Raw genomic sequence first — 24,256 nt, forward strand, 5'->3', positions numbered from 1 at the left:
TGTCTTGGCTGCCAGGCTCCTCCCCCCTCCCTCTCTCTCCCTCCATTTTTAATGGCTACCATGTCCAGGGCAGGCTGTGTCACTTGATAGCTCTGCTGCTCTGCAGCCCAGGCTGACATCAGTGTCACTGCACAGGGGGGACAAAGTGCCTTCCACTGAGACTCCTCCACAAACAGGGTAGGAGAGAATGTGTGTGTCTGATTGCAGTGTCTTGACCAAGTGATTCTTCACAGGTTTGCATTATGACGGACACACACACACACAGACACAGAGAGAGAGTGTGAGGACAGACGCTGGGAGACAGGAAGCAAGTACAGGGAGTGAACATTTAATGGAAAAACAGACAGGAACAAAACACGGACAGCATCTGGACAGGGGAAACGAAACATCAATGCTGACACAGGGGTCAAACAGCGGAACAGACAGATATAGGGGAGGTCATTAACAAAGGGAAGGAGTCCAGGTTAGTCCAATGAGCACTGATGCACGTAACGATGGTGACAGGTGTGCGTAATGATGGGCAGCCTGGCGCTCGAGGGGAGTGGAAACAGGCGTGACAGAGAGAAATGTCAAGTCCTGGGTTGTGTCCTGTTGGGCCTGTGACCTGGCTGGCCTGTGACCTGGCTGCCCTGTGACCTGGCTGGCCTGTGCAGATCTCTGTTATGAGAACATGAATTTGGCCTACTAATGACTTAAGCCAATTATCCATGAAGCACCTCCCTGCTGCATCCAGGCAGCTAGCTGCTAATAGAACATTAAGTGACCAGCCTACACAGTACAGAGAGTACACACACTTCATCTCCACAATAGAACTATGGATGTTTTAATTACAGAAGCAGTGGAGTGGAGAATCAGAGGAACAGAACAGTAAATAACAATGTGGTGTGGATGGCACTTAACTGTCAGAGGAAAGAGTTCTACTAAAGAGTATGACCACAAACTAGTCCTGAGTAGGCCAACTGTGTGACAACAAATATACTTTAGACATTTAACTTTTAATAGGTAAAGTTCAAAATAAAACTAGCTTGCATGGGGGTTGGGACAGGGCTGTGGTTAAAACAGTACATTTTTACTTGACACAAGAAGCACTTAAAAAGGGAAACTCAGCGAGATGGCGTTGCAACGAGCAGCACAGCAGACACTGAGATGGGCGTGATTCAAGAGTTTGCTCTCACACAGTCAAACAGAGTGCTGTATCTGCGCATGTGCACGGTTGCGCTTCACGCTGCTACAACCTGGTAGCTACGGACCAAAACAGCTGAGAAGTTTAGCCTTGCGCTTCAACGCTCTTAGTTGTTGCGGAAAATGAGCCGATATTGTGTTTACTTTCCTGCATGCAACGTCATCTCGCTGGAGTCTACCTTTAACTATTTGAGGTGGATCACAAAAGAAGATTGTTGGGGAACCAGTGAACCAGCTCTGAAAGGCAGAACAACACCTAGCGGAGCCACTGAAGCTATCCCAGATACAGGGTGTGTTTCAGTAAGGAAGAACACCTAGCGGAGCCACTGAAGCTAGCCCAGATACAGGGTGTGTTTCAGTAAGGAAGAACACCTAGCGGAGCCACTGAAGCTAGCCCAGATACAGGGTGTGTTTCAGTAAGGAAGAACACCTAGCGGAGCCACTGAAGCTAGCCCAGATACAGGGTGTGTTTCAGTAAGGAAGAACACCTAGCGGAGCCACTGAAGCTAGCCCAGATACAGGGTGTGTTTCAGTAAGGAAGAACACCTAGCGGAGCCACTGAAGCTAGCCCAGATACAGGGTGTGTTTCAGTAAGGAAGAACACCTAGCGGAGCCACTGAAGCTAGCCCAGATACAGGGTGTGTTTCAGTAAGGAAGAACACCTAGCGGAGCCACTGAAGCTAGCCCAGATACAGGGTGTGTTTCAGTAAGGAAGAACACCTAGCGGAGCCACTGAAGCTAGCCCAGATACAGGGTGTGTTTCAGTAAGGAAGAACACCTAGCGGAGCCACTGAAGCTAGCCCAGATACAGGGTGTGTTTCAGTAAGGAAGAACACCTAGCGGAGCCACTGAAGCTAGCCCAGATACAGGGTGTGTTTCAGTAAGGAAGAACACCTAGCGGAGCCACTGAAGCTAGCCCAGATACAGGGTGTGTTTCAGTAAGGAAGAACACCTAGCGGAGCCACTGAAGCTAGCCCAGATACAGGGTGTGTTTCAGTAAGGAAGAACACCTAGCGGAGCCACTGAAGCTAGCCCAGATACAGGGTGTGTTTCAGTAAGGAAGAACACCTAGCGGAGCCACTGAAGCTAGCCCAGATACAGGGTGTGTTTCAGTAAGGAAGAACACCTAGCGGAGCCACTGAAGCTAGCCCAGATACAGGGTGTGTTTCAGTAAGGAAGAACACCTAGCGGAGCCACTGAAGCTAGCCCAGATACAGGGTGTGTTTCAGTAAGGAAGAACACCTAGCGGAGCCACTGAAGCTAGCCCAGATACAGGGTGTGTTTCAGTAAGGAAGAACACCTAGCGGAGCCACTGAAGCTAGCCCAGATACAGGGTGTGTTTCAGTAAGGAAGAACACCTAGTGGAGCCACTGAAGCTAGCCCAGATACAGGGTGTGTTTCAGTAAGGAAGAACACCTAGCGGAGCCACTGAAGCTAGCCCAGATACAGGGTGTGTTTCAGTAAGGAAGAACACCTAGCGGAGCCACTGAAGCTAGCCCAGATACAGGGTGTGTTTCAGTAAGGAAGAAACACCTAGCGGAGCCACTGAAGCTAGCCCAGATACAGGGTGTGTTTCAGTAAGGAAGAACACCTAGCGGAGCCACTGAAGCTAGCCCAGATACAGGGTGTGTTTCAGTAAGGAAGAACACCTAGCGGAGCCACTGAAGCTAGCCCAGATACAGGGTGTGTTTCAGTAAGGAATCATGTGATCTCGGTGAGGCGAGCAGAGCACACCCCTGGACAGTTCTGTTATAGGAGAGGGTATGGGAAGATGTATTGTGGTGTGAGGGCGAGTGCGTGTCTCACCGTGGCCTGGGTAGAGCTCTCCGTCAGGTCCCAGAGCAGAGCGTGGTTATCAGCCAGAGAGATCACACGCTTCCCATCTCCATGGGCTCCCACAGGACACTGCAGCAGAGCGAGACAGAGAGAGAGAGACCGAGAAAGAGAGAGAGGGGGGGAAGAGTTAGTTCACAGGACACACTTGCATGAATACACACTTCAGTGAGAAAAAACACAAACACTCTTATATACACCACAGTATGATGCACACACAAGCGCTCTCTCACTCACTCACACACACACACACACACACACACACACACACACACACGACTTGGCCTGCAAAGGCCTACAGCTACTGTAACCAAAGTTTATGACCATGATTTGACAAGTGTGTAGTCAAATGACCACTATGCAGTATTTACTGCATACGACACACACACAGTAGATAAAGAGCCCCTGCATGTACCGGCTATAGACTTGCTATAGACGACTAGTCCTTAGTTCTAGTGGTGATAAATGAGACTGGTCCATCTCCTCAATCATTCATCAGGGCGGAGCAACACAACATAAAGCCTCCACTGTGGTGTGTGGTGTGGAGGGATAAAGGGATGGAAGAGGAGGGAGGGACAAGTTTAGTCTTCCTCAGGATTTCATCCAACTCTGTAATTTGCTTCCATCTCTTGTGAGGGGATGGGGGGAGAGAGGGATAGAGGGAAAACGAGAGAGAAGAGTAGAAGAGTTTATGGAGGTTGTAAATCCATGGATGATGAGGACAGTTTTTACTGCCCTACCAAGGTGCTAGGAGTCACAGGCCTGGGACACAAATACACGCAGGCACACATCAGCCAAGGAGCTTTCTGTCTCTCTCTTTCTCACCCTCTTTTCTCTCATTCATTTATTCTATAAAAACAGCTCCAATCTGATGTCAATATATTCACCACACACAGATTTATAAAAGCAGCCCCCAACTGTATCAATTAGCCTAATTTATAAAAGAGAAAGAAATAAAGAATTGAGAGAGAGAGGGACAAAAAAGAGAAGAGAGAGAGATACATCCTCTTCTCCTTTATGGCACCAGTCAGCCTCTCTTATTAAAGAATATAAGTTATGTGCATTGACCTTGAGCTCCGCGGCAGCATGGCATCCTGGTAGGGAGGGAATATGTAAATACATGGAGGACTGCTGGGGAGGGGAGTTTAAAGCTCAGACAGTATGGGACAAGATGCCTGCTTCTTCCTCCTCATCAGATTGTTTCCTTGTCTGCTTTGCATTCAGATGAGTTTAATTTGATAGCAACTTATGCACATGCCGCTCATGGTATTAAGGGGAAATCAGATTGGGCTGCTTTGGGGAATAGAGACACACAGAGAATCAGTTTGGCTTGGCTACGGAGTTACAGTGAGGGATCAGTAGCATAGATCTATAAGTCCAAGGTAAGGCCAAGAGAGAGGATGAGAGAGAGAGAGAGAGAGAGAGAGAGAGAGAGAGAGAGAGAGAGAGAGAGAGAGAGAGAGAGAGAGAGAGAGAAGAGAGAGAGAGAGAGAGAGAGAGAGAGGAGAGAGAGAGAGAGAGAGAGAGAGAGAGAGAGAAACAGGGATAGTAGAAGAGGGAGAAAGGAACTAAGAAAAAGAGGACAGAGGGGGAATGAACAATGAACAATTTAAAACGTGTGTGTGTGTCAGTATGTCTGTGTGTGTGTCTGTGTGTGTGTGTGTGTGTCTGTGTGTGTCTGTGTCTGTGTGTGTAGAGCCAGGATTAAAATCAGCCATACTGAGTTAATGTGTCAATTGAAGGTGTGTTTGAAGACGGGTCTCCCACGGCCCCTCACATTACTGACAGTATTGACTATCGGGCTGTCTGGACTCCCATTGGGCTAACATTGATTTCTATCAGTCCCCCACCTCCAACAACACACAGGCATACACACACCCCTGTACGCATAGGCTACACACTCATAGACAGAGGCTCATATGCACACACACACACAAAACAAACTATAACCCTCTCCTGTCACACCACAGCGTAGAAAATAAAACAGTGTCCTTGTTGAGCTTCATGATTCCTCAAGGTGCTCAGCCAGGCCCTGATTGGTCCTAATCGCTCCATGGGAATCGATTCCTGCGCCTGGTGCTGCTTCAAATCGAAATGAGGTGCTTGGCTCACCAAAGCAGGGGAGAGAAATATAAATATATTTTTGTTTGTTTTTGGGTCTGTTTTTGTCAATCCAGGCAAGCTTCACAACATGACACTAGCCCAAATGTTTGTCCACACAGACTAAGGGGGGATTTGGTGGCTGAATATAAGAGACGTGGTGGATGATGGTGGGACAAAGGAACAGCCATACAGGCATAAAGGACGTACTGACAGACAGACACACACTCTCTCACATACTCCTTTTCTCACACTCTAACAGACTCTCACTCAAACAAGCACGTACACACACACACACTCCCCTGCTGATTGCTGTGCTCCTGCCAGCGTAGTCAGAGCGAGCGGGGGTAGCAGCCTGAAAGAGATGGAAGAGGTGGGCACCAAACCAAAGCCATCCATTTCTCAGAGCCAATACAACAAAGCAAAGGATACAAGCCTCACATCACAAACAGAACACAGACACAGATAGACACAGATACAGACACAGATACAGACACAGATACAGACATAGATACAGACACAGATACAGACACAGACACATACATAGAAACAGATACAGATACAGAGAGATAGACACAGATACAGATACAGATACAGACACAGATATAGAAACAGATACAGATACAGACACAGATATAGAAACAGATACAGATACAGACACAGACACAGATATAGAAACAGATACAGATACAGACACAGATATAGAAACAGATACAGATACAGACACAGATATAGAAACAGAAACAGATACAGATACAGACACAGATATAGAAACAGATACAGATACAGACACAGATATAGAAACAGATACAGATACAGACACAGATATAGAAACAGAAACAGATACAGATACAGACACAGATATAGAAACAGAAACAGATACAGATACAGACACAGATATAGAAACATATACAGATACAGACACAGATACAGATACAGACACAGATATAGAAACAGAAACAGATACAGATACAGACACAGATATAGAAACAGATACAGATACAGACACAGATATAGAAACAGATACAGATACAGACACAGATATAGAAACAGAAACAGATACAGACACAGATATAGAAACAGATACAGATACAGATACAGACACAGATATAGAAACAGATACAGATACAGATACAGACACAGATATAGAAACAGATACAGATACAGACATAGATACAGACATAGATACAGATACAGACACAGACACAGATATAGAAACAGATACAGATACAGACACAGATACAGACATAGATACAGACACAGATACAGACACAGATACAGACATAGATACAGACATAGATACAGACACAGATATAGAAACAGATACAGATACAGACACAGATATAGAAACAGATACAGATACAGACACAGACACAGATATAGAAACAGATACAGATACAGACACAGACACAGATATAGAAACAGATACAGATACAGATACAGACACAGATATAGAAACAGATACAGATACAGACATAGATACAGACATAGATACAGACACAGATATAGAAACAGATACAGATACAGACATAGATACAGACATAGATACAGACACAGATATAGAAACAGATACATGCCATTCAGAATGTTGCAGCTCTGGAGGAGTCAGAGGGGCAGACACCAGAACCATACATCTCCACCTCAGAGCCACACCTCACCCACCCTTGGAGCTTCACTAACAGAAGGCTATTACACACACGCACATAGTAAATTGCACTCTCTAAAATAAGAAAATACTGCTCAGGGAAGACTCAAAATGGAAAAGGGAATTTAATTTGGAATGCTAAAATGCACTCTTTCTTCCAAAGGGATGAGGCAGCTACTGAAGTCTAAAAAGGGATGAGCATTGACTTTATTTTCCTGCACAATAAATGATGGTGAATGTAGTGTATGCAACTATAAGAAAAAGGCCTGAGCAGTGGCTGAGCCCTGGGATACATAGGTCAGTCAATACCTTGCACAGCACAGCACAGCATACCCAGCAAACAGGGAACATTCCCAGAACATTAACGAAGATTCCCATTATGTTCTAGTTAGGTTTCCTAAAGTTCTCTTTAGGTTTCCAGGTAATTTAATAACACAATGTACCAGTAACGTTTTCCCTGCAAACCAAAATTGGTTCTGTGAAAGTTCCCAGAACATTTGTTCGATCGCAGCAAAATAACTCTCCACTCATGGTGATGATTTTAGAATGTTTGTATAAAACATTTGCCTGTTCCTATAAGACATTTAATCTGTTCTTTAAAAGGTTCCCAGAATATTTCATTAGGTTGTGGGAACAGTCTGGTGGGAACATTGTGGGGATATCACAAAATATATGTTATCAAAACACAAAAACTGTCCAGTTGTGTGGATTATTCTACAATGTTTCTTTTAGGGTGCAAAAAACATTTACCTGATGTTACAAGAATGTTCCCAGAACACATTTTGTCTGTTTTTTAAAGGTTTCCAGAATGTTTCCTTAGGTTATGGTAACATTGTGGGGACATGACTAGAGATATGTTCCCAAAACACAAAATATGCTCAGTTGTGATGACATTCATACAATGTTTAAGTTAGGCTGCACAGGAAATTGCACAGGACATTTCCTTAATGTTGTAAGAATGAAATAAGTCTGTTTTTATGAAGGTCATAGCATATTTGTTTTAGGTTTAACATAATATTCCATTGATGTTTACGCAATATACATTTTACCTCATCTTGGAAGTCCTCAGAACATTTCAAGAACATTTATAAAATGTTATATATAAGCTTGACCTAATATTACCACAACACTCTCAGCATGCAAATGAAAGCTTAAGAAAGCATACTGGAATACATCCCCATTATGTGTCTCTCTAGATTTAATGGCAATTCTCATTTGACGATTGTATTGTAGGTGATACAGAGACACAAGGCATTTTAATTTCATTCATAGGACATTTGAACAGCATTTAATCATACAAAATACAACCATATTTTTTACACTTCATATGTTGACAATCTGAACATGTGGGGTTTGAACCTGCAATGTTTGGTTTCCAAGCCAGGTCTTTTATCCACCAGGGAAGCTCTCTTACGTTTGTTTATTTTTCAGTATAGCCCTGGCAGTATGGTCAATCAGGAATTCCATGCTTTTTAGCCTTCTTAGACATGGCTAACCGAGGGAAATACTGGCAACTGGGTTATTCACCATCACTTCACCCACCCATGCTGCTTACTTCTTTCTTCATCACGTGTTAAATGTCTTATGAAATGTGATTTAGAAATTGAGAAAAGGTCAAATTGTTTTCTTATTTAGTTTGAAGGTTCTTAGTTTGAAGGTTCTGAGAAGCATATGAATACACAACAATACAAGTTATTTAAAGGAAGCCCTATCCAACTAAAATCACATTTTATACGACTTTCAACACATGTGATGAAGGGAATGTCCTGTGCAACCAAACTTAAACATTGTATGAATGTCATCAGAACTGAGCATATTTTGTGTTTTGGGAACCAATCAAATCAAATGTTATTTATAAAGCCCTTTTTACATCAGCAGATATCACAAAGTGCTATACAGAAACCCAGTCTAAAACCCAAACAGCAAGCAATGCAGATGTAGAAACACAGTGGCTAGGAAAAACTCCCAAGAAAGGAAGAAACCTAGAGAGGAACCAGGATCTGAGGGGTGGCCAGTCCCCTTCTGGCTGTGCAGGGTGGAGATTATAACAGTACAAGGCCAGATTTTTCTCCAAGATGTTCAAACGTTCATAGATGACCAGCAGGGTCAAATAATAATCACAGTGGTTGTAGAGGTTGCAACAGGTCAGTACATCAGGAGTAAATGTCACTTGGCTTTTCATAGCCGGGCATTTAGAGGAACCTAGCTCTTGTTATGTACCCACACTGTTCCCACAATCTAATTACATGTTCTGGGAACTTTAAAATAATTCAGAAAGGCTGTTCTGTCAACATTCTTGCAACATCAAAGCAACACTTGGTGCACCCTGATACAAACATTATCTAAATGTCAGCACAACTGGACAGTTGTTTTGTTTTGGGAACATATCCCTTGTCATGTCCCCACAACCTAATTAAACATTCTAGGAATCTTTAAAGAACAGATTAAATGTGTTCTAGGAACGTTCTTGCAACATCAGGCAAATGTTTTATACAAACATTCTATAATCACCTCGACTGGACAGTTTTTGTATTATGAGACCATTTGCCACAACCTAACAAATGTTCTGGGAACTTTCACAGAAACAATTTTGGCTTGCTGGATAGTATAGTAAAGTAAAGTATAGACCAGGATGCCCTTCTGTATGGGAGGGAGAGAGAGAGACGGGGCAAGTGACAGAGGGTGATAAAGAGATGAAGAGGGAGAATGAGAGATAGAAAGAGAGAGATAAAGAGAGAGGAAGAGAAGCAGTATAGTGGTGTAAATGGTGAAAAGCAGGGCAATCGATTTTTGAAAAACAAACAGATAGTCAAACGGAGAAAGATAGAGAGAGAGAAGGACAGGAGAGGAGATAGAGGAACATAGAACGAGGGGAAATAGAGGGGAAAATAACACAAAGGTGAAAAGAGCAGAGAAAATAATTGAAACAGGGGGTTGTGGAAACCCTATAGTTTGAGGGTTGAATTGATATGACTGTTGTGTTGTACACAGTATTGTAGCTTTAGGTTACAGTCTGAGAGAAACCTACCAGGAGGCATTGCCATGGGCGCTGTTGTCAAGGTGACAGAGGAGTTCCAGGTTCTGGGGGTTGTGGGAGTTGTGGGGGTCATCTGGGGACTCATGGCTCCCTGACTCCCACTCTGGGGGCATCCTCCAAACAGCCCCACACGTCACCACACGACTCTCACTGGCTGGAGGGGCCAGGAGAAACAGGCAGAGTTACACACCAGAAGAGGGTGGGGCAACTGGGAACTCACTCAGGACATGGGTGTGAATAAAAGACAGCACATACAGGGTTCCAGCAGGACCAGGTCTATAGGACCCCCTTAGGGACCTGTTTTAAGGGTCTCACAAACCTGGTACAGCAAAATCACTGTAGGTGATGGCTTGAAATCAAATCCCTTTCTTGAGTGTCCTGAAATGTACAGCGAGCTGATAGTGAGTAGATAGTTAGAGCAAGTCAAGTGACAGAAAAATAAAAATTATTTATAAAGATAAGTTCCATGTGTGACATGCATTTGTGTCTACAGTGGGATGGTCTGGTCTCTTGGTTCTAACCCCTTCCAACAGCAGCAGCTGTCATCATGTGAGCTGAAGTATGCAGGGCCCAGCTGACAAGAGAGGCAGAGAGAGGGAAGAAGAATGAGAAAGAGAGCGAGAGAGAGAGAGGAGATATAAAGAAAGAGAGCGAGACAGAAACAGAGACAGAGTGAGAGACTAACTGTGGGCCTCTCCCTCTGGGGTCGGCTGCCCCTAAAGGCCTAACCTGGCCTTCACGCCTCCCTGCTCTCCCAGTCTCTCACTCTGTCATGGCCGTCTATCCCTGTGAAGCTATGCCACATTCACACCCCCACCACACCACCATCCCCACCACAACACCATCCCCACAACACTACCATCACGAGAGAGACAGCCTATCTCCCCAGATCAGACAGTGGATAGGAAGGAATTTGCCTCAGCAGCACCAGTAGAGAGAGAGACTGTGGGTAAAGTGAGGGCATATGATCTTCACTTCTTTTTGACTGGGGCTGCTCCATTAGATTGGATGTCATGGTATTTACATTTCTCTTTTGAACTGCACTCTGACATATCGTGTATCTCATCCCTCCGCCACAATAGGGCTGGCGCAAAGAGAGGAGCGTGAGAGTGCCGTGGCCTTGTTTTCAATGCCTCTCTCCCCGTTTCTCTCTTCACAACTACAGTAGCCTACATCCAGAGCTGATTCATACTGTCACTAACCCCACCAAGGCCAAAGGCATCCATCTAATAAACTCAGAAATGTAATTACTTTTTTCCCCCCACTCTTTCTCGTCCAAATCGTTATATTATATTAAAATCGTCTCTTCATGTTTGTTTACATTTGTAATTGTCTCGAGGCAACTGTTGGCAGAAGTGTGAGAGAAATGTGACGTGTTACTTTAGCATAATTGCTAGCGTGAAATGGCAGGGTGGGAGCATGGTGAGTCTAGGATTGTATGTGGTGTGAGTGTCATATCTAGGCCATGGTCAGGGGTAGACATGGCTGGCTAACAGGGTTCTCACTGCCTTGCCTAGATGGTTACCTTAAATAACATCATTTCAGTTCAAGACAGAATGCAGTTGCTATACCTTATGGGGCCATGAGATTTTCCTGAACACACGACTTGACAAGGAAAAACGCTGGCCCCTAGTTGTGAGAGAGAGACTAGTAAAATAAAGACAGGATCTAGAGACCGAAAAAGGAGAGATAAAAAGCAAGAGAGGCAGACAGAGAGAGAGGAGAAGAAAAGAAAGACGCGAGGAGAGCGCCGGCGGGAGCCTCACTTTTGTTGTAGCAGGTCGTCAGCACGGCTTTATCTGCAGGACTGGCACTGATGTGCCATATCTCCCCTGCCTGGTGCTGCAGGACGCTCTTACTAATGATGTTATTCTCATCATCAAAGTCAATGATGTGGATCTGTGGAAAGGAGAGAGGAAGAGAGGCGGGAGGAGAGAGAGAGAGTGAGGGAGGGAGAGAGGAGAGCGAGAGAGGGGAGAGCAGTGAGGATGAGGTTGTAGTGAGAACAGACAGAGGAGCGCCTCCTCCCCTCATCTTTCACCAGTCACCCTAACCCTCAGCAGTTCAAAGCACCCCTCACACAAAAAGGTTCCGTCTTTAATATGACAGTAAACGCAATCTTAAATGCAGACATCACTTTAGATTTATTAACTTCACACACCCAATGCGTTTTTTTTGTCTTGAGATCCCCTGAAAAGCAGCGATTAAACACTCCTTCAGAACTTGGGTCAGATTCAGAGGAGTTACAGAGAGCGTTACATGTCTTAGACGGCAGAAAGAAAGGTCCAATAGAGGAAAATCGATCAAATCTAGTTTGCACCCTTCACAGCATAATGATAAGTAATGTGGAACACCAGAGCAGGCAGGGGTCACTCTCTGTGAAATCAGTAAAACATGAAAACAGTAGTGATGTTATTATTTTCTGTTATTTTATTGGGTTACTATTTCCTTCTTTTATTTATACTGAACAAAAATATAAATGCAACATGTAAAGTGTTGATGGCATGTCTTATGAGCTGAAATAAAAGATCACAGAAATGTTCCATACGCACAAAAAGCTTATTTCTCTCAAATGTTGTGCACACATGTGTTAACATCCCCGTTAGTGAGCATATCTCCTTTGCCAAGATAATCCATCCACCTGGCAGGTGTGGCATATCAAGAAGCTGATTAAACAGCATGATCATTACACAGGTGCACCTTGTACTGGGGACACTAAAAGGCCACTCTAAAATGTGCAGTTTTGTCACACACCACAATGCCACAGATGTCTCAAGTTTTGAGGGAGCGTGCAATTGGCATGCTGACTGCAGGAATGTCCACCAGAGCTGTTGCCAGAGAATTTAATGTTATTTCTCTACCATAAGCTGCCTACAACATTGTTTTAGAGAATTTGGCAGTACGTCCAACCGGCCTCAAAACCGCAGACCACGCGTAACCACGCCAGTCCAGGACCTCCACATCCGGCTTCTTCACCTGCGGGATTGTCTGAGACCAGCCACCTGGACAGTTGATGAAACTGTGGGTTTGCACAACCGAAGAATCTCTGCACAAAGGGTCTTGACCTGAATGCAGTTCGGCGTCGTAACCGACTTCAGTAGCCAAATCCTCACCTTCGATGGCCACTGGCACACTGGAAGTGGGCTCTTCACAGATGAATCCCGGTTTCAACTGTACCCGACAGATGGCAGTATGGCGTCGTGTGGACGAGCGTTTGGCTGATGTCAACGTTGTGAACAGAGAGCCCCATGGTGGCAGTGGGGTTATGGTATGGGCAGGCATACGCTACAAACAACGAACACAATGGCATTTTATTGATGGCAATTTCATTGCACAGAGATACCGTGACGAGATCCTGAGTCCCATTGTCGTGCCATTCATTTGCCGCCATCACCTCATGTTTCAGCATGATAATGCATGGCCCCATGTCGCAAGGATCTGTACACAATTCCTTGGAAGCTGAAAATGTCCCAGTTATTCCATGGTCTGCATACTCACCACACGTCACCCATTGAGGATGTTTGGGATGCTCTGGATCGACATTGTGTTCCAGTTCGCGCCAATATCCAGCAACTTCGCACAGCCATTGAAGAGGAGTGTGACAACATTCCACAGGCCACAATCAGCAGCCTGATCAACTCTACGTAAAGGAGATGTGTTGCGCTGCATGAGGCAAATGGATACTAACTGGTTTTCTGATCCACACCCCTACCTTTTTTAAAAAGGTATCTGTGACCAACAGATGCATATCTGTACTCCCAGTCATGTGAAATCCATAGATTAGGGCCTAATGAATTCATTTAAATTGGCTGTTTTCCTTATATGAACAGTAACTCAGTAAAATCTGTTGCGTGTTGCGTTTATATTTTTGTTATGTAGCAAATACGTCTCTTACTTTTTAACTCTGCATTGTTTGGAATGGGCTCCTAAGTAAGCATTTCAAGGTCAAGTTTACACCTGTTGTATTTGGTGCATGTGACCAATACAATTTGATGGTCATGTGGCATCCTTTTTCTCCAAAGTAGGCCTTTTAGTGTGACAGGCTACAAGGACAGTTTAAATCACGTGTCAAACTCATTCTATGGAGGGCTGAGTGTCTGCAGGTTTTCGCTCCACTCTTGTACTTGATTGATGAATTATTGTCATTAATTAGTAAGGAACTTCCCTCACCTGTTTGTCTAGGTCTTCATTTAAAGGAAACACCATAAACCCGCAGACACTCTGCCCTCCGTGGAATGAGTTTGACACCCCTGGTTTAAAGCATTGAAACCCAGATATGGTAGATATTGGACAATGGTTGAGAGGTGTTGTGGAGCCAAAGCTTCCTGTTTAATTGATTGCAGTTTGTCTAACAACCATGAAGTTATCTTGCTATCATCATCAAGGTCAGCAGACCAAAGAGTTGGCACTACAATAGCAAACTTTGGTCTAATATTTGCAAGCAAGCAGTGTGCGGGACGTTGGAACTTCTCATGATTTGACTTAGGCCTATTTGAATTGACCATTATGGAAATCTATTTTATAGATATTTGACTTAGGTGGTAAAGCAGCGACAATCAAGAGGTTTGATGTGGTTAATAATACCCGTCATTCTAATAAGGCTGAGTCTCACTGCACCGTGGGGGCCATTAATCTGGTTGCACTGGACAATAACTCCAGGCACTCCTCTACCCTGTTCACTTTTTACAGGCTGGGAGGAGAGGAGCAGAGCATCGGAGCAGCAGAATACAGCGTCCTTCAGCTGCCTCAAAGTCACACATGCTGCCATTAACCTTGGGCTGGACCACATCGAGCAAAGATTATTACGCAAAGTTATACTTTTATGGAGGGGAGACATACAAATAAATTCCGGTGCTGGTGGGATAGGGTCATTTGAGGGAAGAGGAGGACCGGTAATAGGGCCCCTGAATGAACCCAGGTTGGAGGAGAAGTCCCATGGGTGATTTATCCTGCGTTATTCCCCAGCCGGAGCCTGCAGAGTGACTTATTACATTTTACATTTTAGTCATTTAGCAGACGCTCTTATCCAGAGCGACTTACAGTTAGTGAGTGCATACATTTTTCATACTGGCCCCCCGTGGGAATCGAACCCACAACCCTGGCGTTGCAAGCGCCATGCTCTACCAACTGAGCTACAGGAGGCCTTATCCCTCCATCCCTCTCTCAGACCCATTGGGCTTCCTTCCCAGCCCGTTGTATTTATGTTGCAGAAAAAGAAGAAGGGATGAAAAGGAGCCTCCACTTTTGGGCCTTTAGTTAAAGCTCTTTAGTGGTGCGGATGACAGTAAGCGGGACAGGGGAGTAGGGAGCTGGCAGAAGTGGCAGGGCTGAGATGCTTTAATGCCACACACACTGGAGGAGCCACAACGATCTGCCATTCATATTACCCTGCCCTCTCAGGGCTGGAGTGGCACTTAAGGTGAGAGGAAGGGAGGGTATAAATTAGATTCCTGAAGCCAACATTAGAGAGACTGAAAGGATAAGAAGCCAGGAGGCTTAGTGACACGTCCAAGCTACTGGATAAGGGCCTGAGGCCAGAGACAATCAGGTGGGGTCTCTATGTGACCAATGCCTGGGGGTGGGACTGAAGCCATCTTCAAGGAAGAGTCCACTTTCTGGAACAGCCAATAATCATAAGTGAAATAGCATTGTGATAATGATGGGATGAAATTATTGCTCCCTTTGTTGTGACTGCAGTGCATTCAGAAATGCTGGTACAAAACACCCAAAATTCTGTTTTTCAATTCTCAACATCACCTTTCAGTGCTTGGTGCAGGCATCACAGCAGTACGATAATTATAAGTATTTTCCTCTCAAAAACATGACGTGGGTGAGTCAAACATAAGCACTGTCTGCCTGTCCAACCACAGGGATAGGTTCAGAATGGGCTCCAGCAACATATTTTAACACCCATAGACTTGTAAACAGCCAAAGCCAGAATAAAAAAAAGCATAGACCATTTTCTCACCAAAGGATGCCAAAACCATTTCAACACAGACATCAGTCTCTCCTCTCTCCCTCCCTGAAATCACTAATTATCCCCCCCACCTCCCACACCGTTTATGGCCAACTGTTTCTGTTCTGGTCTGCACGATGACCTAGGAAAGACACACACACACATCAGGATGGGTTGGAGTCAGCCCAATTACCAGTGCCAGAGGCCAAGGCTAAGCCTGTCCTCACAGCACTACCTGGTCCACACAGGCCCATTTGGCTAGCATGATCCTAGGCTTGTTTACTAGGCCTACAATTCTCAAAGGCACACGGCTGCTGGACAAGGCTTGAGGAAACCAACTTAACTGAAAGTACCACTAAATAAACAGAGCGTGGCATGGACAGTCATGGCACAGGCAATAAGATGTTGCATTACAACCCAGTCTTGATGCAACCCAGGAGGAACTAGTTCTGAGGTATCAGAGGGTCCCAAGTCCCATCTCAACACTTGGGCCAATCTTGGCTGGAATACCGCATTGGGAATATTAGAGGCCTCGATGGGCTGAAACAGGCAGCCAAAGAGCTAGATCAGAGAAATGATCAAGTGATGTTGTTTCCATCAAAAATGTATAGTACGTTTTTAGTACAACTTTAGATTACATCCAAAAGTGGGCCCCACGTTAGAAGAACAAACACATGACTTTGTACAATACCCTTCCTAGATGCTCTTCCAATGCATAGACTATATACAGCCCTAAGGTGTACTACTCTTGGTAAGTGTAGTCGTTTGACTCACCTGATTGTCAAATTTGAGGGACTGGGTGCCCACAAGAAAGCGAATGGCATCTGATTCAGCTGTCTGGGAAGTAAGTGCACGAGCCTGCAAAACAAGATACAGTTGGTACATTGTAACACTGTAACTAATGTTGACTATACCCATGTATGTATGTATATGCTAATACAGGGCTTTACGTGACGAATGTATCGCTCAAGCATGATGAAATTGCAAACCAACAATGTTGACGTACATTGAAGAGAGCTCAGATGAATATTTGTCCACATTGGAGTTGCATTGCTAGGACGAGGTTGCCTCAGTATCTGTGCATTAGAGATGTCGAAAAGTCATACTCCTCGTCGACATCTCTAACGCACAGATACTGGGGCAGGACGAGGTTGTCTGACATAGCTATACAGTATCCAACTAACGTTAATGCATGCATATCTCCGACGTGGAACTGTACCTGAAATTCGAGGCCGTATATCACAGGTGCATCGTCCTCCATGTCCCACGTATGTTGCAAGCTTATGATTATTGATAGAAAGCGTTACGTTTAATGTGAGATTTCACAAATAAGCTGCTTGCACTATTTATCCATCACCTCGCTGGATGTTATTATAATTCCGCAAACGTTAAAATAAATACTTACGTAGCGTACATTGAATGTCCGTAAAAATATCTGGACAAAGCAGATGTTTATGGTTTAAAATGCGTAAAATATTCAAGAATACCGATTCGACAGATACGTAGGAAGTGTGATTCCTATTGGTCACCGTACATTTCGTTTCCTGGAAGATTCACGCAGGCGCACTATTGCCGTAGCGTCATCATTCCAAAGCAAAGGTAAGCTAAAGCGCCTTGTTTTTGTTGACATTGGTTTACAGCTTCATAGGGGAGGCTGATGCATCGCTACATGTGATTTCTGTAAGAAAGTGTTTTGTATGAATATATTTATAAAAGTAGATATGTCCTTTTTTTGCAATTTGAAGCACCTGTACCTAACGTTAGCGAGCTGAGCATCATTACGCAAAAGGCACAACAATCTAACGTTGCTAGCCATAGAAATTGTATTAATCATTTTATTTATATGCTTCTAACCCCGTATGAGACATTTCATTGTAATGAACATGGCAAAGTACTTCCAATAAATCTTATTTTTAGTGAACCTGATTTATGATTCCTCCATACTATTATTCTCAGGGAAAATATGGATAGCAACGAGACTCCTGCCCAGAGGCCAGTCACCCTGGACATCACAGGGGCAGTGGAGGTTGAACCCAGCCTGAGTGAAGACCTTATCCCTCCAGAGCCAGCCTCCACCCTCTCGCCCTCCTCTGATGTCCTGTTCCAGGAGGACAGCATTGACCTGGGGGGGCGAGTCCTTCATTACTCCCCAGGAGGACAGCCACAGCACATCCTCAGAGAGCCTGATGGACAAGCTCAACTACCAGATGATGGAGAGTGTCGTGGTCTCTGACTCCCCCAACAACAGTGAGGAGGACGACGTGGATCCCATGGACAACCTGCTGGAGCAGTTTGAGGAGAGAGAGGAGGAGCCAGCAGCAGCAGTTGTTAAAAAGACCTCAGTGGAGAAAGAGAAGGAGGTGGAGGTGAAGGAGGAGAAAGTGGATGATCTGATCGGAGAAGACACTACTGAGAACAAGATAGAGGCTGTGATGATACAGACAAGTCCAGTAGCCTCTAGCCCTGAGGAACCAGTGGAGGATGTGAAACCGGAACTAACCACTGAAGAGCAGGACGTTGTCGCCGTCACCATCTCCGCTGTAACCCCAGAGGACAGCACCCACAGCCTAGGCACCCCTAAACATGAGGCAGCAGCCCTGGAGGCCAGCAGCAAAGGGACCACACCCAAGAACGAGCCCATCCCTGTGTGCACCATCTTCAGCCAGCCCAAAGCCCAGGCCCTGGTGCCAGATGGCTTCCAGCCCACCCTCATTAAATCACCCAGCTTCAGTAGTGGCAGCGGCAGGGGGAGCACAGAGATTACCCCCAGTAAACTGGCTCCCCTGGTCTGCAAGTCCCAGCCTCAGCAAGTTATTTTCTGACCGCGGCCATGTCAACCCGGCTACTGACTTCTTTGACTCCTTCACCACCTCCTCCTCCTTCATCTCTGTCAGCAACCCTAACGCAGAGTCCCCAAAGTCAGCCGCCCCACCCGAACACCAGCTCTCTGGGTACACTCTGTCCACCTTTGGCCTACCCAGACTGAAGCAACCCCCATGCCTCTTCAACAGGCTGCAGCAGAGCCAGCCCCGGCCCCTCCTCAGCCCTTCACCCAGCTGCAGACAGTGGTCTTAGGGGGAGACGACCCGTTTGCCAAGGCTCTGAACATGAGTGAAGCTGATAAGAGGTACGACGCATGGCTGCCCTCTGAGGAGACCAGGAAGGTGCTGATCTCCGTGGCAACTCAGCTGGACAGCCAGGTGTTTGTGGAGAGGGAGTGGCTGGCCAGGCCCGGACATGGAGTGGCTGGCCAGGCCCGGCAGGTGGGTTAGCTTGCCATTAATGCCATTAGCCCATAGAGCTGGGTTTCCAGTTCGATATCATTCGGAAATCTGCTTTCAACAGCTGTGTCTAGTCTTGTGTACGATGAATGCTTTTGAAGTGGATCATTTGCTTATTTATAGACCTAGTCCTCTAAAAATGTTGCGACCTACTCGCATACCTGTGTGTGTGTGTTTCAGGGTGATGCTGTGAAGGACCTGATTGTGCGTCTCATGGGGGAGCAGGCAGCTATGAAGAGACAGGTCCTTACAGCCAACTCTGTAGAACAATCCTTCCTGGGCCTCAAAAACTCATTGTGAGTCACTGTGTGTGCATGTTAATGTGTTTGTGCAAACAGGTATTTTATACATCTGTATGTAGTGCCTTGTTAGACACAACTTATTTTCATGACGGCTTGTCTTACTCATGGAATTCCATGGTAACAGATTGCCCTTATACCTCTTTCACCTTTTAGAACACTGCACTTCTACTTATTCAGTGGTAGAAGACCATGTAAATGGCTATGTTTGCTGAATTTGGTTAGTGTGCATGCAGCAGATAGATACCCTTGACATTCTGTGATGACTACCTAGAGTATGCCTCACCTTCCTCATAGAATGGTGTTGTTAATAGCACAGCTCCATAAAATACCCTATAATTTCTCTGGCTCACCTGTCTCCCCTACCCCCCCATAAAGCATGAAAATTAGTCTACATAACGACCTCTCCTCCTCCATCACCCTATCCTCCTCCATCTTAGCCGTTGACCTGCAAACTACCCTGACCTGCACTTGGTATTTAAAACTTATGCACCATAGCAGCCGGCAGAGAGATGGAGGGTGAGGGAGAGAGAATAGAAGGGAGGGAGGAGATCCTCCAGGCTCTGAGTTCTCTCCTGCTGTGCCGATGTATAATGCATGGGAGCTGTGTGCATATTTAAAGGCCTTCTGGACTCTGCTCACACAAACACACACACATCTGGTGCTGGACTGCAGTCTGCCAGGACACACACATACACCCTCTCACAGAGTAGACCACTTGACCGAAGGCTGAAAATACCACCTGGTGTGTGTGCGTCACCGACCCTACCGATGCACACCAGCTAGCGTGGGCGGCTCCCCGGTGTAATGAGGGAGTGAAGGAGGGAAATAAAAAGAGAGGGAGAGAGAGAGAGAGAGAGTGAGTCAGGCAGGTCTGTTGAAATGTCAGTGGGCTTTGCTCCTCCACTGTGGCCCTCACAGCTCCAGACCGACTCAGCCAGTCAACCTTACACTGATCAATAGCTGTGATTGATTGCACCGAATTTGAGACACCTGGGTGGTCTCTTTCTCGATTCGCTCGGTGAATGTTGGCAAGGTGTGCGTGTGTGTGCGTGCGCGTGTGTCTGGTTGTACAGAGCTGTGTGTACCCTGGGGTTGTAGTGACTAGTGAGATGTGTATGTACTCCCCCCTCCCCCCCTGATTCTTGGGGCTTCTGGGAGCTGGCAGTGACTCATGCTGCAGTGGCAGAGTGTGACTGCACCCACTGCCTCTGCCTCCACACTCCTTCTGAGAACGCACAGACGCTGGCTCACACAGAGGGAGGAGCACAGAGATGAGGGAGGGGAAGAAGAAAGAGGAAAGATATAGGGAGGATGAGAGAAAAGGGAGGGAGGAAGAGTTATTAGGCAGGGAAAGAAGAAAGATGAGGGAGGGGAAGCGAGGGGGAAAAAAGGAGGAAGCAACCTCTGTGGTAAGAGTGAGGCTTTGTGAACAGATGCTGCGTTCTCTCTCTCCTCTCTCTCTCTCTCTCCATCCTTCCATCCCCCGCTGATCCACAGACAGCGGCAGTAGTGATATGCACCACTGAGTAAACATTATTCACATGTAGTAGAGCTCAACTAACATCTTATTAGCATCAACTTTACATATAGTAACTGAGTCCAAATATCATAGCTACACACTGTGACTTTAAATGGAACTAACCCCAACCCTGTAGAATGTTGGTGTAGTGGAGACGTCCTCTTTCTCTCTGCTGGATTAGCTGTCCTCTATCCCTCAGGGTGTCTCTCTCCCTCTTCCTTCTACCCCTCTCTCTTTTCTTCCTTTCAGGGCTAGTGACCCGTCAGTCTGTCCTCTCCCTTGAGTCGGCTAGTCAGCATTCCCCCTCTTGCTCAGCAGGGCTCAAGGCCTTTATTTTTCTCTCTCTTCACTCCATCCACCCCTCCCTCCCTTCCTCTCACCCCACCTTAATTTCCTTGGACTCTTGTGTGTGTGTGACCTGTCTCTTGTGGCCAGTGTCAGCTAGCCACTGCCCCCTCTTGCACAGCATCATCCATGGCCTCTGTCTATCTCCCTCCCTCCATTCCTCCCTCTGGTGACCTGTCTCCCCCTTCTCCAACAATCCCTCCCCATTGGGATTCTGGCCCAAGGACTATATTTCTCCCTCCCTCCCTCCCTCCCTCCCTCCCTCCCTCCCTCCCTCCCTCCCTCCCTCCCTCCCTCCCTCCCTCCCTCCCTCCCTGTGGCTGGTCAGCGTCCCCTCTCTCAGCAGGGCCCAGGGCTGGCTAATCTGTCACTCTGATTAGCCACCTTTCTCCCTCCATCCCACTCTTCCTCTGTGGCCGATGACCTCTCTCTCTCCTCCCAGTGTGCTGGTGTCTGGGCCTGGGGCCTGTGTGTTGGAGCCATATGTCCAGTGTAGGAGGGGGGCAGGGGCCGGGGGAGGTATGATCAGCATCATCCCCACCTTACTCCCACCTTGGCTGGGTCAGCCTCAGCCTTGATGCTCCCTCCCCTCCCCTATGTAACCACATTGACCTGCATTATAGCTACCTAGAGGTGTACAGCCAGAGAGTTGTCATTTACCTCAACAATCCATTACAACACTGAGACTTGGCCGTGCTAAGTCAGCGGTTTGTAGTAGTCTATAGCTGTCTGTGCTCTTCAGTGCTGGTCCTGGGCATAAGCATAAGCCTGGCCATGTAGATACAGCTAGCTACTGAGTTTTGGAGAGGGGAATATAAAGCCTTAAATCCATCTGTGGACAACATCATCACGCACTGATGTCACCCAAAGGAGCGTCGTTCGGAACTCATCCAGAGACAGCCATTATAGGGTAATACATAGCTTCTATGCAAGCCCAAAGATAGTTACGTCATAAAGTTACTGCACATATTATCTGTTTTATTCTATTGTCCCATGGCTCTAGATGTTTGGATCCCTTCAAATAGAAACTACTGTATTCTTTAGAACAGTCAGCCAGCCAGTCCATCGTCTGGCCTGGAGGCAAAGCACTGGTCTCTCAGGGCCACTGATACAAGGATTCCAGCCCTCCACCAAACCATCAAAGACAAGTTAGCCACTATCCACACCTAGATGCTATACTGCCTTTCTTACTCCTCTCCCCTCTGTATTCATTCAAAATGCTGGGGCTAAATTGAAGTGTCACTGGAGCTTAGTGTGTTATGCAGAACAGGGCCCGCAATAGGGCGAGAAGCCTTTCTACTGTGTTTGGCTGGAGGCTGGCATCTCGCGAGAGCCCTGGCAGTGGGCGTGCAGCCAGCTTTGTTTCGGGGCGTTTTTACTTCACCAAAGGAAAATCTCTGAACTTGTGATCTTCAACACAATTAGGAATGCTCACCCCTTTTAAACCCACGACGCTGCTAATTGATAATCCAGCCTTGTGTGTGTTTCTGTGTGTTTGTATGAGTAGGAAATCCAGTGGTATTCTATTGAAGTATTAGGCTTTTCTCCTATGGAGTTGGGATGGAGCTCCCTGGCGGCTGGCTGCCCAAGGCCTGCTTGGTTTCACCTGCTCTCCTATGGAGTCACTCACTGTTGCCCCTCAGAACTGTGGCTAGTCAAACAGTGTATGATCTGACAATAGCTGACTTGTCATCCTCTTGGTTATCTCTCCCCAGCTCTGTGTGTGTGCGTGCTCTCAAGGGCTTCTGTTGAACCTTTTAGTATAGGTGAATGAAAAGGGATGAGCTAAAATGAAGTTGATTCCCTGGCTGTTGTCTGTGTGCGAACACTATGCACAGCTAATCCACTTCCTTCTCCAGTGTGAGAGACGAGGGAGTGTTAATTTAGCCCTGCACTGTGGCCCTGCTCAATACACATTGTGTTCATCCGCATTTCCTCATTGAATTTCAGCCAATATAATCAGCATTTTATCTCATCCTCATGTGGTTTGGGGGGGCTCCGAGTGCCTCTTATTGCAGAGTAATATGAGTGGAGCTAAATTATAACTCATGGCATTATCACTCTACTGTTCTCTCTCCCACCTCTTCTAATTGAAATTACTCACTCCTGGGATACACCATTCTATTATTAATGTTGTTGGGTGTTTTCTAGGGCTGGGATTTGCCAGGGACTTTGCGATAGGATATTGTCAGGATACTTAGGTGCCGATATGATATATAGGTCTATTGTGACGCGATATTGCGATTTGATGTTCCAAACATATTGCTCACTATGCACTGAGTATACAAAACATTAAGAACACCAGTTATTTCCATGACATAGACTGACCAGGTGAATCCAGGTGAAAGCTATGATCCCTTATTGATGTCAATTGTTAATCTCTAAAAGTCTAAGCTAACATATGGAATTGTTTTATGATTGTCATACCATGGAACATTTAGCTATTTGATTTGGAATTTTAGGACCCCTTTAGGTACAGTGGCTTGTGGAAGTATTCACCCCCCTTGGCATTTTTCCTATTTTGTTGCCTTACAACATGGAATGAAAATTGATTTTTGAGGGGTTTGTATCATTTGATTTACACAACATGCCTACCACTTTGAAGATGCAAAATACTTTTTCTTGTGAAACAAACAAGAAATAAGACAAAAAAAACGGAAAACTTGAGCGTGCATAACTATTCACCCCCCCCCCCCCCAGCCACCTTTTGCAGCAATTACAGCTGCAAGTCTCTTGGGGTATGTCTCTGTAGGCTTGGCACATCTAGCCACTGGGATTTTTGCCCATTCTTCAAGGCAAAACTGCTCCAGCTCCTTCAAGTTGGATGGGTTCCGCTGGTGTAAAGTAATCTTTAAGTCATACCACAGATTCTCAATTGGATTGAGGTCTGGCCTTTGACTAGGCCATTCCAAGACATTTAAATGTTTCCCCTTAAACTACTCGAGTGTTGCTTTAGCAGTATGCGTAGGGTCATTGTCCTGCTGGAAGGTGAACCTCCGTCCCAGTCTCAAAACTCTGGAAGACTGAAACAGGTTTCCCTAAAGAATTACGCTGTA

The 24,256-nt window shown here is 45.9% G+C and overlaps 2 pseudogenes across 2 annotated transcripts in view; one reads left to right on the forward strand and one right to left on the reverse strand.

Moving 5' to 3' along the window:
- Window positions 1-17,221, reverse strand: part of LOC311145331 (EARP-interacting protein homolog) — a 34,811-nt pseudogene extending 17,590 nt beyond the window's left edge. Inside the window, exons 1-6 of the transcript XR_014615589.1 lie at window positions 17,159-17,221; window positions 16,973-17,033; window positions 16,528-16,611; window positions 11,564-11,696; window positions 9,789-9,951; window positions 2,989-3,087 (exon numbers count right to left, since the gene is read on the reverse strand). The product of XR_014615589.1 is annotated as an EARP-interacting protein homolog (transcript). The remainder of the gene's footprint in view (window positions 1-2,988; window positions 3,088-9,788; window positions 9,952-11,563; window positions 11,697-16,527; window positions 16,612-16,972; window positions 17,034-17,158) is intronic.
- Window positions 17,222-17,337: 116 nt separating this feature from the next.
- The window catches only part of LOC311145984 (trafficking protein particle complex subunit 12-like), a 33,867-nt pseudogene continuing 26,948 nt past the window's right edge, over window positions 17,338-24,256 (forward strand). Inside the window, exons 1-3 of the transcript XR_014615590.1 lie at window positions 17,338-17,352; window positions 17,710-19,016; window positions 19,215-19,330. The product of XR_014615590.1 is annotated as a trafficking protein particle complex subunit 12-like (transcript). The remainder of the gene's footprint in view (window positions 17,353-17,709; window positions 19,017-19,214; window positions 19,331-24,256) is intronic.

Source organism: Coregonus lavaretus (genome assembly GCF_964263955.1).
Source record: "Coregonus lavaretus genome assembly, chromosome: 18".
Lineage (NCBI taxonomy): Eukaryota > Metazoa > Chordata > Actinopteri > Salmoniformes > Salmonidae > Coregonus > Coregonus lavaretus.